Genomic DNA, 15951 nt, shown 5'->3' on the forward strand with positions numbered 1-15951 from the left:
GGCATGCTTGAAGCCTGCTGTATAAGGAACCAGCTTGTGATTTCTGTATTAAAGATACATGTCTGTGAAGTTTTTAAATATATGTCTAAAGAAAACAAAAATCCAACTGATAGCGGAATTGTAATGTAGTGCCATGCCATAAAGCACGTTTGCACTGACTTTAGAGTAAGGAATACCAGTGGTTCAGTAAAGAGTGCTGCCACTGCTGAATCTGAAGCAGTGGCCACCAGAGCAGGTAAGATCTACTCTGTGTGGTGCAGGGACAGGGAGAGGGTGGGGAGGGAGTGTAATGGAGCAGGGGGCGGATCAGGCCTGGGAGGGGGCAGTGTTGGCAGAGGAGACCTCTGTCATATCCTTAACCTCCTTCCCAGGCCTAGAAGCCCTACACAGAGCTTCTCGGACTTGGCCAGCAATTTTGCTGGCACAGATCCAAGCAGCCACACTGGGCAAGCTGGGGTGCTACACGGGATAAGTGTTTTCTTACTCCAAGGAGACCTCCTGCCTGCCCAATTCCAGGACTAGATATGGTGTGGGCCATGCAGCCCCACTGTGCCAGCGCTGGTTAGGATTAGGCTGCCTGACACTCAATCTTGAGATGCAAGGAGCTAAATCCTGAAGATTGTTAAGCTGTCCCATCTTGTGGTGGGTAGCTTTCAGGTGGAAGTAACTAAGGCTTGAGGGAGCATAGCTTATATGTATTTGTTCTAGCTCAATTCACTGAAGGCTGTAGAAACACAACTGGACTGAAAATGAACAAATATAAGTGATCAAATAACCCTCTCTAATTAAACCCAGTGTGCTTGGAATTTCAGCATCCTCCTTTCTCTTTCTCAAATGTTTGCAGTCTAAATACTTCTGTTCTAGGAATGCAAAGTGCATTGTTTTCCCCGACCTCCTTGTTGTCATCATTGGCTCATGAGAAGGAAAGGAAGCAGAGCTTCCCTTGTTCTCACTTTGATCATCTGTGAAGCTATTGGGGGGGGCAACACTGATTACATTATCACTATGCCAGCAACAGTCCACACTTTGCTGCTAAATGCTGAGTACTTCAGAAACACAAAGTCCCTTTTTTACTTCAGAAATAGACTAGTAGTGGATCTTCAGCACACACTTTTGGCCACTTCAGTTTAGAATTTGATCTTTGTAATCAAGCAATTCAAAAGGAAGATGGTCAGTTATGAGGTCCTGCTACAGACACTCAATTGCCTCCACAAGTTCATCATCTAGAACCATGTATAAATTAGGTAGTTATGTCTGCTTCCGGACTTGCCCCACCTTCTCAAGATCTCTGGCTGTCCCCCCACAACTCTGGTTGGGGGAGAAGCCACTGGCACTGTACAGTCAATGCATGGCTATGTGTCCAGTCCTTCCACTGTCCCCTGGACCATCAAGGCACAGGGTTAGCTGCTCCTCTCCTATGAGGGCCTCCCTATTCTGGGGCAGTGCTGGCCTTTAACACTAGAGCTGGTGGGGAGGGGAGATAGCCCAGGAGGGGGAGAGCCCAATGCTTCATAAGGCACTAGAGTTGGTGATCTCAGGACAGGCTACTTGAGGGCTGCTCTGGGTCTGCTCCTCTGCGACTGGGGCAAGGAGAGGTTAGAAGGGAAGGAGAGGAGAAGGAAGAAGAAGAAGGGTGAAACCCCTCCCTACTGCTGAAGCCTGAGGCCTGGTTGGGGGATCCTGGTTGTTGGACCAGCAAACCCCCTCCCTTTGTTTCTGCTCCTCCTTCCCCGGGGCCAAAAAGGACTCAGTGCACCTCTCTCATGGCAACACTGCTGAGGGTGGAGAACAGAGACTTACAAGGTAAAGCTGAACTAAAATGTGACTATTACAGATGAGTCCCAACTAGACTTGTGTTCATTTTCTGTTCTGGCCCTTTGTAATTTGAACATAATAAATGGTTCTATTTTTCTCTTGTTTCTCTTGTATTTTTCCAAATCTTGTTCCTGTGTTGCTGAGTTTTTGGGAAGGGGGGGATTACTGGGACAACATTCATACATGCATATTCAGTTGGTGATTGTAGCATCTTGTGATGTTTCTGCATGAAACAGCAGTCACAGAGCAAATACTAGACAGAGCTGACTTATTGCATCATTTCAACTGACACTTCTCAGTAGAGGCAGTTCCCACATTCAGCTGCATCAGTGTGCCAAGTCTTGCACATGCAGATGTGAATCAACTCTTAGACTGAGTGAAGATTCTGCAAACAAGTCCTTCCTTTCTGTTGTGCGTGCATCTCCCCCCCCCAACTGTGTTGTTTTACTCTTTATTTGCATTTTGAATGCATTCACACTAAACTGGAAACTATTTTCACCCCAGAATGGTGTCTTTTCCCGTGGCAGCTGCTGGTGTCTCTTCTGCATCTTGTTTATATTATGAGCACTTTGGGTACAAGGAATGACTTGTAATAGCTTTGTGAACTACTCTTGTTGAAAAGCAGTGTATTCTTAATTATAGTAATACTTTAATTGATGAGTAAAGGGAAATATCTATTTCCTCCTTCCTATGTCCATTATAGTTCTTTGCTGGTTATGTTGGACACAGTAAAACTGTGTGTAATACAATTGCATTGGTTTCTAACTGGATAGTAGACATCCTGTTGTGCCTTTTAAGTGATAACAGACAGGACATGTATGGAGCTGAGCAATTTCTGGAAGCACAGTGACTATTCTTGGTTGGGATGGTGGATAGCAAGTTTTCTAACCAGATTGAATATTTTAGAAGCATTGATGAGCATTTTAGAAGCATGAATACAGTTGTTCCCATTACCTACTTCAGTCTTTGGGTTAGTCTACGAAAGAGCAAAAATGGCATCACTTCAAGTGATTTGTTGTCTGCCTACAGGACATTGTTTTATGCTATAAAAGCAAAGTCTGCCATGCTGCCTAACTCATTGTTTGACCACTTCTCTCCCTGTTGCTATTTATCAATAGGAACAAAGTGTTAGCAGTTCAGATGGTCTTTAATCCGTAAGGGAAAGAAGAGAAGCATTTGTGCAATTTGTCTCTTACCATGTCTTGAGAGGCAATTCATACATTTTAAGCATGAATATATATAGCAGTATTCTGGGATTGCTAACGTTGTGTTGATTAAGGAGCACATGTTTTTATATGGCATGAAAAATGGCCTAGAACATTTTATTTTGAGATCATTTGAACACTCTTGGTTTGTGTCTTGGGTGAGTACATAACTCACTGAGGGCACACAATGGCTTTTACAGAGACCCACAATAGTGGGCAAGGTGATACTGACTAAGTATCATTATCTCATTATCTCCCATTGTGAAAAGAGGTCCATTTTGTGACCTTTGAAGATACTCCTTTTTTCCCACAAGCAGAAAGTGCTGCTAATCAGTGTACTGATACTAATACAGTGTACTAGAGCAAGCAAAAGCCCCACGTGGTTCATTGCTGCTCTGAGAGGAGAGGTGTACTCTGTTAAATGCTGGTGAGAACTGAAACATCCACTAACGTAACACCTATCAGCAAAAATAATTGCAGTTCCTGAAATAGAGCATGCTGTTGGTGCTGAACAATTACCTAGCTGCAAATGTTTGACTGGGGGACTCATTTTGCCACTCAGGACTATGTTGCTGTGTTTTGAAGGCTATTTCTAACAGTTTAGGTTGAAAACAAGTCCTGACTTGATCAGTAAGTTCCATCAGTCTGGTTGTGAGAACTATGCCCCCCAGGCAGAGCCAAAGGAAATGTCAACCCATGTTTAGGGTGAGCCTGAGCAGCCTCATGGTGATGAGAGGTTTATACAAAGAGAACTCCCAACACCCCACCCCACCACTGGCCAAGTTGTAGTCCACTGAGATCAGTGTACCCAGATCACATAGAACATCCTGTGCATACCAAGCTAATAGAGTTGTGAGATTTGCAAAGATAGCATGGTCCACAACAGAGTCTCTCCAGCTACTGATCTCTGTATTTCATAAAGAAGAAACTCTTCTAATGTTCACCTAATGCCTTCTTCCAATGTCCTCACTGCCTGATGAAGAACCCCATGAGCTGAAAAACATACATTTTAAGCAAATGGTCAAATTTTAAAAAAAAGTGTCTGTGTGTGTGTGTTTTTCAGTGACAACTTAGTAGCGACATATTTTACACATGCTCTCTGAAGACTTGTTTTCTGTCTGGCACCTGCTTCATGAAAGCTGTTGGCAATGGCAAGGGAGACAGATTTGCAGGAGACACTGACATCACTACTGTGGAAATGAGGCTGAGGCAAAGTTCTCTGCTTTTTCTCCTCTGTCTGAAAAAAGTTTTCTAGTGAACATGGGTGTCCACCATATTATTCATTCCCAAACAGTGGAAATGAGTGTCATACTTGGAAATGGTGGGGAGTTTTGCCCCATGGTAAGTACACTTTTTAAAGGCGACTAATCACTGTGACAGGGCAGGGTTAGCTAACCCACTAACTAAAAAAAAAATTATGCGTATTTTTGTACTGCAAGCAATATGGTATAGAATTCAAATGAAAATTGAGGCAACAGCCTGTTAATATTTTTCTGAGGGACAAAAGACAAAAGGAAGCATTCCTCACAGTGCTGCTTCAACAGCAGCTGAAAAGGAACTGAAGAATTAAGTGTTCAACCCCTGCTAACTGGTTAAGAGGCACTTTTTCAAGTTGGTGCTCCTCTTTTATTTAGCAGGGGGAGAGCAACTGGCCCACCTCACCCCAGCAGTGTCTTTTCTAGTGGCCGTCTGCTGGTGTTGCATCTTTTTAGACTGTGAGCCCTTTTGGGACAGGGAGCCATTAGATATTTGATTTTCTCTGTAAACCGCTTTGTGAACTTTTTGTTGAAAAGCGGTATATAAATACTGTTGTTGTTGTTGTTCTTGCCACCCTTAAGAGTTTCCCACTTGAGAGCACATGGTATGTTCAGAGTTTCCCAACTGAGAGCAGGGCAGTATGTTCCACAAAGCTCTGGAAGCTTCTGAGGTTGGCTGTCCACACGCCACCGAACTCTTCCACTCAAAGAAGTTGACTACTCAAAGTTACACGTAAGTAACTGTTGATTTCCCGACTGTTGATTCTATACAACCACCGCACTATAATTACCTTTGTCATTATCCAAGAGAGCTGACCTGTTTTAAATAAAACTGTTACTAAATTAGGTTGAAAATTATGCTTTGTTTTCTACATGACCTGCAGAATGATATAAGCTTAGGGTGGGGTGAGTCAATCCAGAGCACCTGGTGATATTTTATAGCAATGTGCTAAACAATACTGCCTCTGTGATTATCAGTGTATTGAGGTGTTCCTATCCCATTGTGGCAGGTAGCTAGAGCAAAGTGGGAATAGCTTTATGCACAATTGCATAATTTACTGTAATGACTTCAAAATGGTCCTGTTAAGCTTGACAAAGGAAGAAAGGAAAGAAGAAGAAAAAATCACTAGTGAAATGGAGAACCTCCTAACAAGATGACAAGAAGAGTCTTCCAAGGCGATTACCTTAAACACTAATTCTTAACCTATCATTGTTATGCCATGTGCAATGCTTATGCAGATGGAAAGAAATGAATTTCTAAAATAGGGATATTGTATCTTACACCTCCTTGGGATTTTAAACTGTTTTTCAAGGCATAGCAGTTGAAAGTGAAGTGTTTGTGCTCACAGAGCACAATCCTAACCAACTTTCTAGCACTAGCATAGCTGTGCCCATGGGGCATGTGCTGCATCCTGCAGTTGGGGGGCAGTCACAGAGGCCTCCTCAAGGTAAGGCAATATTTGTTCCCTTACTTCGAAGCTGCATTGCCCTTATGCAGTGCTGGAAAGTGAGTTAGGATTGCACCCATAGTCACTTAAAGGAATTGCAGATCAACATGTAACTTAAGAGTTCAGTGGAAGATTTTTCATTAGAGTGCTTCCTGTACAGTACTTTATTAAGCCTAGATGATGTAATCACAAATAGTTCTTATTTATGTGTTGTGTGAAAAATAATAAAAGGATTTCAAATCAGTTTTGAGTGAGTCCTGTATACTAGGATGTGTATTTGGGGCCCCTTTTCTTGAATGAGCTCATGGATGGATGGAAAGACCGGCCGGCCGGCTGTTATGCCAACTATTCTGGTCTACTGGGACAGAAACACAGCTCCTCCTAGGTCTCTGACCTGATTCATACATTGCCACTGAGATACGGGAGTCTGCAAATATCTGTAAAGAGACTCATGTATGTGGATTAGCATAATAACTTCCAATGCTAGCATTGCCAGGAAGTTATGTAAACATTTACCATTCACATGTGGTAAATGTGTGCTTTAAAGTAAATGAATGCTTTACCAATGGGCCAACCATGCAGAAGCAGCCTCCATCACAGTCGGTATTGTATTAATAAGCCCACAGCCAGTAGTATAGTTATGTGAACACCAAGAAAGAAGTCTTGTACCAGGAAATGCCCACAAGCCACAGCTTTATTTACAAGCAAGCATGCAAACAGTTTGGTGACAAGGGGGAGAGACTTTAATATACTGTTGCTCAGCATGATTACTGTGTGGGAGAATGGTGTCAAGCAGATGCCTGCATGTTGACGACTCTTGCCCATAACCATCTCTTGAAGTATGGAAGTCAACTGAAATGTGAGCACCCAGTGCCTCTGAAAAGCCCTTCTTGATGTTTTAGATTTCCACACCTGCTTAGTTCCTCTATGACTGTGTAGCTGCTGAATGTGAAAGCAGCAGCTACTTTCATATTGTTATGAAAGTAAAATGGAAATAGCAAGTTCTGACATGCTTAAATCTGCAAGGTTTGCTATAAAGTAGACAGATCTCCAATATCTCATAGCCAATTAGGGATCCTAGTAAGAAATATTTTCCTAGATATGTCAACTAATAGCAAACCAAGTGTTTCCAGGGGAGCTGGGTGAGGAAACTATTTAATAAATGTTTCCCTGGAGTAGGATACAAGGCGATCAGTCCTGCCTCTTCCAAGGAAAATTTAGGGAAGTAATTCAAAGGAACATTACTTTTTAAGCTTTGGAAGGGGAAGGGTTGGGGGTGGAGAGAAAGCAAGGTAGCAAGCAATTATAGTTACTTGCCAGAAGACAGTCTGTCACAAATCTTGACTTGCCTAAGTTCAATAGCGTGAAGGGGGATGCAACTCTGACTCAACACAGGAACCCACAAAAGAGTTGTTACATCAGGTAGACTGCACCTGAATGGCCAAAATATCCCAATATTTATTGAAATTTGAGCTGCTCTTTATATGCAGCTCTGGGGGTAGACTCTAAGGCCCAAATCCTAACCCACTTTCCAGCACTGACATACCTGTGCCAATGGGACATGTGCTGCATCCTGCAGTTGGGGGGCACTCATGGAGGCCTCCTCAAAGTAAGGGAATGTTTATTCCCTTATTTAGGAGCTGCATTGCCCTTATGTCGATACTGGAAACTGGGTTAGGACTGTGCCCTAATTAGGTTCCAGGGGTAACCTCTTTGGTGTGTTAATATGTAAATTGGGGCACAAGCCTAAGTAACTTTCCAGCACTGGCATAGCTGTGCCAGCGGGGCGTATGCTGCATCCTGCAGTTGGGGGACAGTCATAGAGGCCTCCTCAAGGTCAAGGAATGTTTGTTCCCTTACTTCAGAGTTGCATTTCCCTTATGTCAGTGCTGGAAATCTGGTTAGGACTGCGGCCTTAGAGCCCAATCCTATGCATGTCTACTCAGAAGTAAGTTCCATTGTAGTCAGTTGGGCTTACTCCCAGGTAAGTGTGGATAGGATTGCAGGCTTAGGCCCATATCCTAACCAGTTTTCCCACACTGACAGAGCTGTGCCTATGGGCATGTGCTGCATCCTGCAGTTGGGTGGCAGTCACAGAGGCTGCCTCAAGGTAAGAGAAAGTTTGTTCCTTTACCTCAGAGCTGCATTTCCCTTACCTCAGTGCTGGAAACTTGGTTAGGATTGCACTCTTGATGTGTGAACAGAATTCAACCAGGCACTGCTAGTTTTCCTTGTTAAGGTTATGTTTGAATGGGATGATTGGTGTAGAATCCCTGTTTTGTCCCAATGTGAGCAGGTTGCAAGAAAAACAGCAAATACAGCAGAGTACTTTCAGCAGATGTATTTGAGCAAGGGATATCACAAGTAGAGTAGTCAGCAGTCCAAGAGTCAGCACGAAGAGCAGTCAATCCAAGTATAACAAATCCAAATCAGTTTCCAACAATACACAGTCAAAGGTTCAGGCCATAAGTCAGTAATAACATATACATACAGTATCCAGCCTCCTCAGTCACTGGCAGCAGTTCCACAGTTATCTCCAACACCCCTACTGCTGCACTGGAAGCTCCAGCAGACTAACCTTATGTAGTCAGCTTAGCCCAGGGGTGTCCAAAGTTTTTGACTGGAGGGCCACATCATCTCTCTGACACTGTGTCGGGGGCCAGGGGAAAAAAAGAATTAATTTACATTTAAAATTTGAATAAATTTGCATAAGTTTACATAAATGAATGTATTAAAGATGAACTTATATGAATGAATGAAGGTCTTGCAATAGCTCAAGGCCTATAAAAGGCCTTGCACAAAACAGGGCTGGCCTTTCCTTTGCTGTCGCTACTGCATCACAGACGTGAAACAGCAAGCAGTGGAGGGAGCCCTCATCCCACAGCTCATGCAAGAGGTCAAACAGTTGCCCTCATGCTGAGAGCAGTTGTGTCAGGCCAGTGCGGGCTCCAGCAAATCTCCAAAAGGCCAGAGGCTCATTGGAGACTGGGGGCTCCCTGAGGGCCGCATTGAGAAGCCTTGAGGGCCGCATGTGGCCCCAGGGCCAGGGTTTGGGCACCCCTGGCTTAGCCAATCAGTGCTGGCTTGGTCACACCCAGGGTGTGTCAGTCCCAGGTGCCTGCTGATTCTGCTGACTCAGCAATCTACACCTGCTCCCTGAACCAACTTGTAAGCTGTGGTTCTGCTTCCCTCAGAACACAAAGCTAACATTCCTGACATACAATGAACTTATAGCTGAAATGCAAATACAGGCAGAAGTCAAGCATATCCCAACAGGAGACGGCAGTTTTTACAACATACAGTGAGATGGAAATGTGCAACTTTTTTCCCACATGGCATCTTGGTAGCAAACAGATTAAAAAATGGAATCTGGGCCTGAGCCTAGAGAAGCAGTATCCATAGTTCATATCACGGTCCATTTATGTATACAGAGACTTGAGAAATGGATTCAAGCTTGTCCACAAACAGTAATGCAGCCCTTAAAAATAAAAGTAGCACAGCTACCCACATGCCCTCCAGAGTAATAGCTCAGCATTGCACTATGGTTTAGTTGTAATCTGTTTTGCCTTGGATAGTGGGTGCTTCCCCTCCTCAGCACTCTTTTTGTTCCGAACAGAATTGACACTACTGCCGCTGTAGCATTAAGGAGAAAGTGACTTCTGCTGTGCCACAAGATTCTTGATTCCAACCTAAGAAAACTAACTAGCTATATATTACACACTAATATGATAACAGCAGTAGCAGCCCTCCCATTGATGGAATGGGGCAAATGTCTTGGGCGCCAAGCCTCTAGTCTAGGGCCACACGGGAAGCCTTTTGAGGTTCCTGATGCAGTCAGAAACTGCTTGCGGTTTCCCAGAAGCACAGTTTAAGAGCCCAGGAAGCTTCAGTCTGCCTCCCTGGTGGTCCTGGAGTCACGTGAGGCTCCATGCACTCCAGGTAAGTAAGGGGGGCAGATTTACACACAGTGGGGCAGCAGCATCCTGTGGGGGGGGGGGGATGCCACTGCAGACCTTTGTGCCGGGGCATGGGGCAGGGAAAGTCCACCACTGAATAACAGTTCCCCAGCAATGTTTAAAAAGCATAGAAAAGGTCAAGTTGTTTTAAGGAGAAGACTTTAGCATAGGAAGACAAATTAAAGGACTGCTAGAAACTCTTCAGTGTGTGTGTGTATTTTCACTCAGCATTGTTCTCACACAAAGTTTCTTGTCTACCCTTAAGGACTAGAAAATTGTGTTTGCTCTTTTTTTTTAAAACAGCCTATGTGATTTTCAAGATGAATTCTGCACCTAGTGCTAATCTCAATGCTTGCAGGATACACGCAACCCTACTCATGGTATTATAGTGTGGAAAAGAATGTAGAGAGAACCCATCTGTTCACAGATGCAGGATCTTTGGCAGCCAAATATCTGAATAATTAGATATTATTCAAGCCAGTCTAATGTAATAGACTGCAAGCAAGTGTTACCACCTGTTCCAAATACAAGAGAATGCTCACAATCCAGGGCAGGGTTGAGTGAACTCCTTAGATTGAGACCACTGTGCTTTGGGAGTGACACTGCACTGAGATGCAGAAGACCAACATTTAGATGGCATTGAGAAAATTACATAGCCGAAAAATAAGAATAAAGAGTAAAATGCAACCTATTCTAATTTTTTGGTGATCTGTATGTCTACATGAAGTGAGGGGGGGGGAGCATAAAAAATATCCAGGCAACACAAAGAGAAGGCCAAAGCCATTATCTCCCTACATTTGCTTCCTTCCAGACATGACTCTGTAGGTAAGCATTATTGAACAGAACTTCAGGCACATGCAGATGACCAGTTGAAGTTGATAGACACTTTGTTGGCTGCATGGGATGAAGCTGTAATACAAATTTGCCTTACAACTTTTCAGTTTTCTTATTCTTTCCCAGTAGCTTTACTAACATTGTGCCAGAAAATGACACCATCTGGTTTGCCCTGCACATACACCTTCATTGAAATAAAATAGTGCAAAAGAAAGGAAATAGTAAATGATTTGAAAGGTATTATACTTGTCTCTGAAAGTGATTGCATATGGATGATTTGACCTAACCAACTGAAAGCAGAAAGACAGATGTGCTGTATGAAGCTGTATCTATCTGTGGACCTCTATGGATTAGTTCTATCTGGAGGCATTCTCAACATACACTTCCTGGACAAAAAAAGAACTCTCTGCCATTCCTCACATGCAGTCAGCACTGTAACAAAATGCAAACCTGCATATTAGTAAAGCAAATATTACAAATGGATTGTAAGCCTCCAGTGCTCTCTCTTCTAAGGAAATTAGAACCTATATATTATATATTGGCAACCTTAAGTCTCGAAAGACTATGGTATCACGCTCTGAAAGGTGGTTCTGGCACAGCATCTAGTATGGCTGAAAAGGCCAATCCGGGAGTGACAATCCCTTCCACACCAGGAGCAAGTACAGTCTGTCCCTGGTCTGTCTCCCTGGCTATGGGCCTTCCTTCTTTGCCTCTTAGCCTCAGACTGTTGGCCAAGTGTCTCTTCAAACTGGGAAAGGCCATGCTGCACAGCCTGCCTCCAAGCAGGCCGCTCAGAGGCCAGGGTTTCCCACTTGTTGAGGTGGGAAATTAGAACCTAGGTATTGCTGTACCCCCTGAACTTCTCTCACCACTTGGGAGGTGGGGCACACACAAGCATATAACAGCATTTTCTTTGGGAAAATCCAAGGGCTGTGTGCCTGCAGGCCACTTGTTCATTTGTTGTTCTCCCACAAACCACTGCTCAAAGCAACCCAATCCTGAGCCACCCAGTGTCCAGGGCTGCAGCGGTGCCAAAAGTGGCTGCTGCTGCATCCTGTGCACTCAGCAGGCAGCGCCTGCAGCTCCTCAGGAGAAGAGGACTTTCATCCCCTTCCCTTGTGTAAAGCGAGCAACCCCTGAATGGGGCTACTCGATTCTACGGTGACCCAAGGGTTGGTGTTGAATTAAGAGCCTCCATGTCAGACCAGTGGCCTGACATGGAGGCTCAGGATCTGGTAGAATAAAGCTCCACATCCCCACCTGCCTCTCCACTGCATCAGTGCTCCACTGGCACTGGACTAGTGCCAGCCAGTGCTGAGCAACAGTTTGTGCCAGCAGTGAGCTGGCATGCACTGCATAGGATTGGGCCCTCAGTCAGCCTCATGTATTGGAATCATGGAAGATCTGGGATGTGGTGTCAGCAGTTTAAGGGTTTAGGCCTGGGCTTTCAGCAAAGGGTGTGTTGCACAGCTGCAGCCACTAGAGGCAATGAGGTCTCTAGGGATATAAGGAGCACCTGATACAGGAGGGGTGGGGGGGAGAGAAAGAGGAGACTTGCTAACAAAATGGACTGACTTTTTGGCTAACTGATCTACTAGCTTAGTTGACTCATGACTCTACTTATCAGACTGACTCTGGCTAACTGACTTTCTGACACACTAATTAACAAACTGGCAAACAAACAACTAACTGGCACCCTGACTGGAGGGCAAACCACGAACTGGTGCACTGACTAATCCAACAGAGACTGCTAAGTGGTGGAGAGCTGAGGTGGTGCTGCTGTACCCAAAAGGATTGCCACTTGAAGGAGGGACCCTGCAGTCTTACAGGCAAGCCAGCCTCCTACTAGTCTCCTTCCTGCTGGTGCTGGGGTACAGTGGTAATTTTTGCAGTCTGCTAGATCTAGCTGTGGTTAAGCTGGGGGAACTTACTGGTTTTGGGCATAAGTTGTTTAGGCAAAGCTCAGAACAGGGATTTAGTAAGACACCTCATAGCTAGGCCAGCTCTGAGAAGGGCAGGGGGCCAGGATCCAGCCTGCCCCACCTGGCTGCAGAGGAGGCAGCAACAGCAACTATAGTGGGAGGGAGGGGGTACTGCAACTATACTGGGGTAGTATGAAAGGATTGCTTTACAGTTCAGGAGGTTGTGCAGTAGCAGGGGCAACAAATCGGACTGCTCATATACAGCAAAGTGGCAATGCAACAGGAAACTCTGGTTTGTTTTATGAACGGATTTGCCAAAAGTTTCTAGATTCAGCATGGAAAGCATCTTTGTGGTTCATTCAAACAGAATTCACAGTAACAAGGAAAGAGCAAATGTAAGGATTATTTAAAAATAGCATTCTTTGGAAGAAAGGCTGAATGCTGGCAACCTTCCAGGTGAAAATGAAGCAATGATCTGCTGGAATTTTGCCCAGCAGGGCCAGAAATGCTCTTTGGCAAATTCTTCGGCAGCAGAGGTGCCCTTGTGTCACTATTTGCTGCCCCCACCCATCAAAGGAAGGCAAGTGTAAAGCAGCTCTGAGAAGAACCTGAAGTAGGAGCAAGCCTGGTGTCCTCTTTGCTAGTGGGACAACTCTCTCCATTCAAGGCTCTCAAGCAGTGAACATGGCATATTGATGCCAAGTAGGGGTACCAACTACTTCCAGAGAGTGGCCAAAAAATTCCCAATGCCAAAAACAGTATGAATTAAAGAAGGGAATGCATTAACTTGTGTGCATTCCTATAATATAGGAATGCACACAAGCTAATGCATTCCCTCCTTTAATATACTTTATATAAATATTTACACATGTAAAACTAAGTAATCAATACGTTCTTCAATATATGTGGCAATTTGTACAATACGTGTCTGCATGCTGGCATTTCTGGCCCTCTGCCTTGACTAATACACACAGATCAAAGCCCTCCTTTGCATGTCTACTCAGAAGTAAGACCCATAATAGTCAATGGGGTTTACTCCCAAGAAAGTGAGGACAGGATTGCAACCATACAGGAATAAGCTAGAACCATGATAGCAACTTAAAGGATCCTAGATGGTACTTGAAGAGAGTGGAAGTGTTAATTTAACACACTTTTTAGATGATATAGCTCTGACCTGAGAGGCAGGAGGGCCCCTGGGCCGTCGCAGAGGGTCTTGGACCACCTCGCAGCAGCCACCCAAAGCTCTCCCTGTTTCGTCTTCGCTTCTGCTGCCCCCAGCCTCTGCACCTTCCCCAGCCGGCCAGACTCCTCGCTGCAGCGCCTCGTTCGTCCCAACAGGAGCAGCAAAGGGGGAGGAGCTACGCTGGCTTTATGCAGATGAGCCGCTGCAGGGCATTATGGGAGGCGGGAATCGGGGGCGATTCGGCCTTGAAGTGGGGGCGCGCCTACCATTGTGGCGCTGCGGACCGGAGAGCTTGCCGGCGGCGGTCCCGGCCTCCGTGAGAGGCGCGAGAGAAGGGAGACCGCCGCCCGCCGTGGCCTGTAGAGCAGCGGACGGCGAAGGCGAGGGTTTGGCGGAGACGAGAAAGCATACTTACCTGGCAGGGGAGACACCTTGATCATGAAGGAGGTTTTCCCAGGGTGAGGCTCATCCATTGCACTGCGGGTGTGCTGACCCCTGCGATTTCCCCAAATGCGGGAAACTCGACTGCATAATTTGTGGTAGTGGGGGACTGCGTTCGCGCTTTCCCCTGACATTTGGTCTTCAAAAGCAGATGTAACAGGTGGTTACGTGTTATCGCTGAAGAGACTTCGTTAAGCTGGTTTTTTTTAGTAGAAACAGCGCTTTGGCGTTATAGTCAGTTAGAAAATTGAAAAAGGCAAATTAAATGGTGTGCTGTATGCGTTGGCAGGTTCGAGACTTCAGTATCGCGCTCTGAGTGGTGGTTAATGACAATCCCTTCCACACCGGGAGCAAGTGCAGTCTGTCCCTGGTCTGTCTCTCTGGCTATGGGCCTTCCTTCTTTGCCTCTTAGCCTCAGACTGTTGGCCAAGTGTCTCTTCAAACTGGGAAAGGCCATGCTGCACAGCCTGCCTCCAAGCGGGCCGCTCAGAGGCCAGGGTTTCCCACCTGTTGAGGTCCACTCCTAAGGCAGATGTCGTTGTATCGCAGCTGTGGTCTACCTGTAGGGCGCTTTCCTTGCACGAGTTCTCCATATTTTTATCCGTTGTAAGCAAGTAAAACTGAAGCACGCATAATAAAAAAGGAGCTAGATTCCTAGGTAGTTACAATATATACCCGTTACTTCTTGATTCACTGAACTGGGGGCGGGGGGGAGAGCCTACTTAGGATTTCCATTATCAGCCTGTGCTTTCAGGCAGAGGATGGGAGGTCGCTGCCGATAGGAGCAGAACATCCTCCAGTACTAAAAATCATGTGCGTCTTGTTTCCCTCCGCCTTTTGAAAGTGACCCTACAAGGAATAAGTAAGCATGTCACCTAACCTAAGCAACTAACTGTCATCTAAGCGGGTTCGAGGCTGTGGAAGCTTTTCACACCAGCAGGAATAATGCATGGTAAACTCGCCTCTCTGGAGCTCTGTTAAGTTCACCCGTGTACTGTGAAGCGTAGGCATGCTAGTCTTACGGAAGAAACCAGTGTCAGCGATCTTACAAAAAAAATTTGAGAGCATTTTTGAGATATATAAACCAACGTTACCTACTATGCTCCTGAAATCACTTTACACTCTGAAAGCGAACCTCTAGCAGCTTAACGAATACCATAAAGTCTATTTTTGAAGACCAAATGTCAGGGGAAAGCGCGAACGCAGTCCCCCACTACCACAAATTATGCAGTCGAGTTTCCCGCATTTGGGGAAATCGCAGGGGTCAGCACACCCGCAGTGCAATGGATGAGCCTCACCCTGGGAAAACCTCCTTCATGATCAAGGTGTCTCCCCTGCCAGGTAAGTATGCTTTCTCGTCTCCGCCAAACCCTCGCCTTCGCCGTCCGCTGCTCTACAGGCCACGGCGGGCGGCGGTCTCCCTTCTCTCGCGCCTCTCACGGAGGCCGGGACCGCCGCCGGCAAGCTCTCCGGTCCGCAGCGCCACAATGGTAGGCGCGCCCCCACTTCAAGGCCGAATCGCCCCCCGATTCCCGCCTCCCATAATGCCCTGCAGCGGCTCATCTGCATAAAGCCAGCGTAGCTCCTCCCCCTTTGCTGCTCCTGTTGGGACGAACGAGGCGCTGCAGCGAGGAGTCTGGCCGGCTGGGGAAGGTGCAGAGGCTGGGGGCAGCAGAAGCGAAGACGAAACAGGGAGAGCTTTGGGTGGCTGCTGCGAGGCGATCCAGAATGAATAAGAAGAGTGCTTGCAGCTGCCCCTTTGATCTCCTGTTTAGGAAATGTGGCATGACCATGAGATCAATAACAAGTGCAATGTTAGAAACAGCATTTTCTGTATTTTATTTCTGTGTATCCATTTTTTTATTCTGATTCTCACTATACAATATTTGAC

At 45.7% G+C, this 15951-nt stretch overlaps 2 non-coding genes across 2 annotated transcripts; one reads left to right on the forward strand and one right to left on the reverse strand.

Annotated features, from left to right (window-relative positions):
- The first annotated feature begins 14026 nt into the window (after positions 1-14026).
- Positions 14027-14190, forward strand: LOC136638353 (U1 spliceosomal RNA). The gene has a single exon (XR_010793592.1). It is a non-coding gene; the product is annotated as a U1 spliceosomal RNA (small nuclear RNA).
- A 1055-nt stretch (positions 14191-15245) lies between these two features.
- LOC136638355 (U1 spliceosomal RNA) lies at positions 15246-15409 on the reverse strand. The gene has a single exon (XR_010793593.1). It is a non-coding gene; the product is annotated as a U1 spliceosomal RNA (small nuclear RNA).
- Between the last annotated feature and the right edge of the window lie 542 nt (positions 15410-15951).

Source organism: Tiliqua scincoides, chromosome 1 (genome assembly GCF_035046505.1).
Source record: "Tiliqua scincoides isolate rTilSci1 chromosome 1, rTilSci1.hap2, whole genome shotgun sequence".
Classification (NCBI taxonomy): Eukaryota; Metazoa; Chordata; class Lepidosauria; order Squamata; family Scincidae; genus Tiliqua; species Tiliqua scincoides.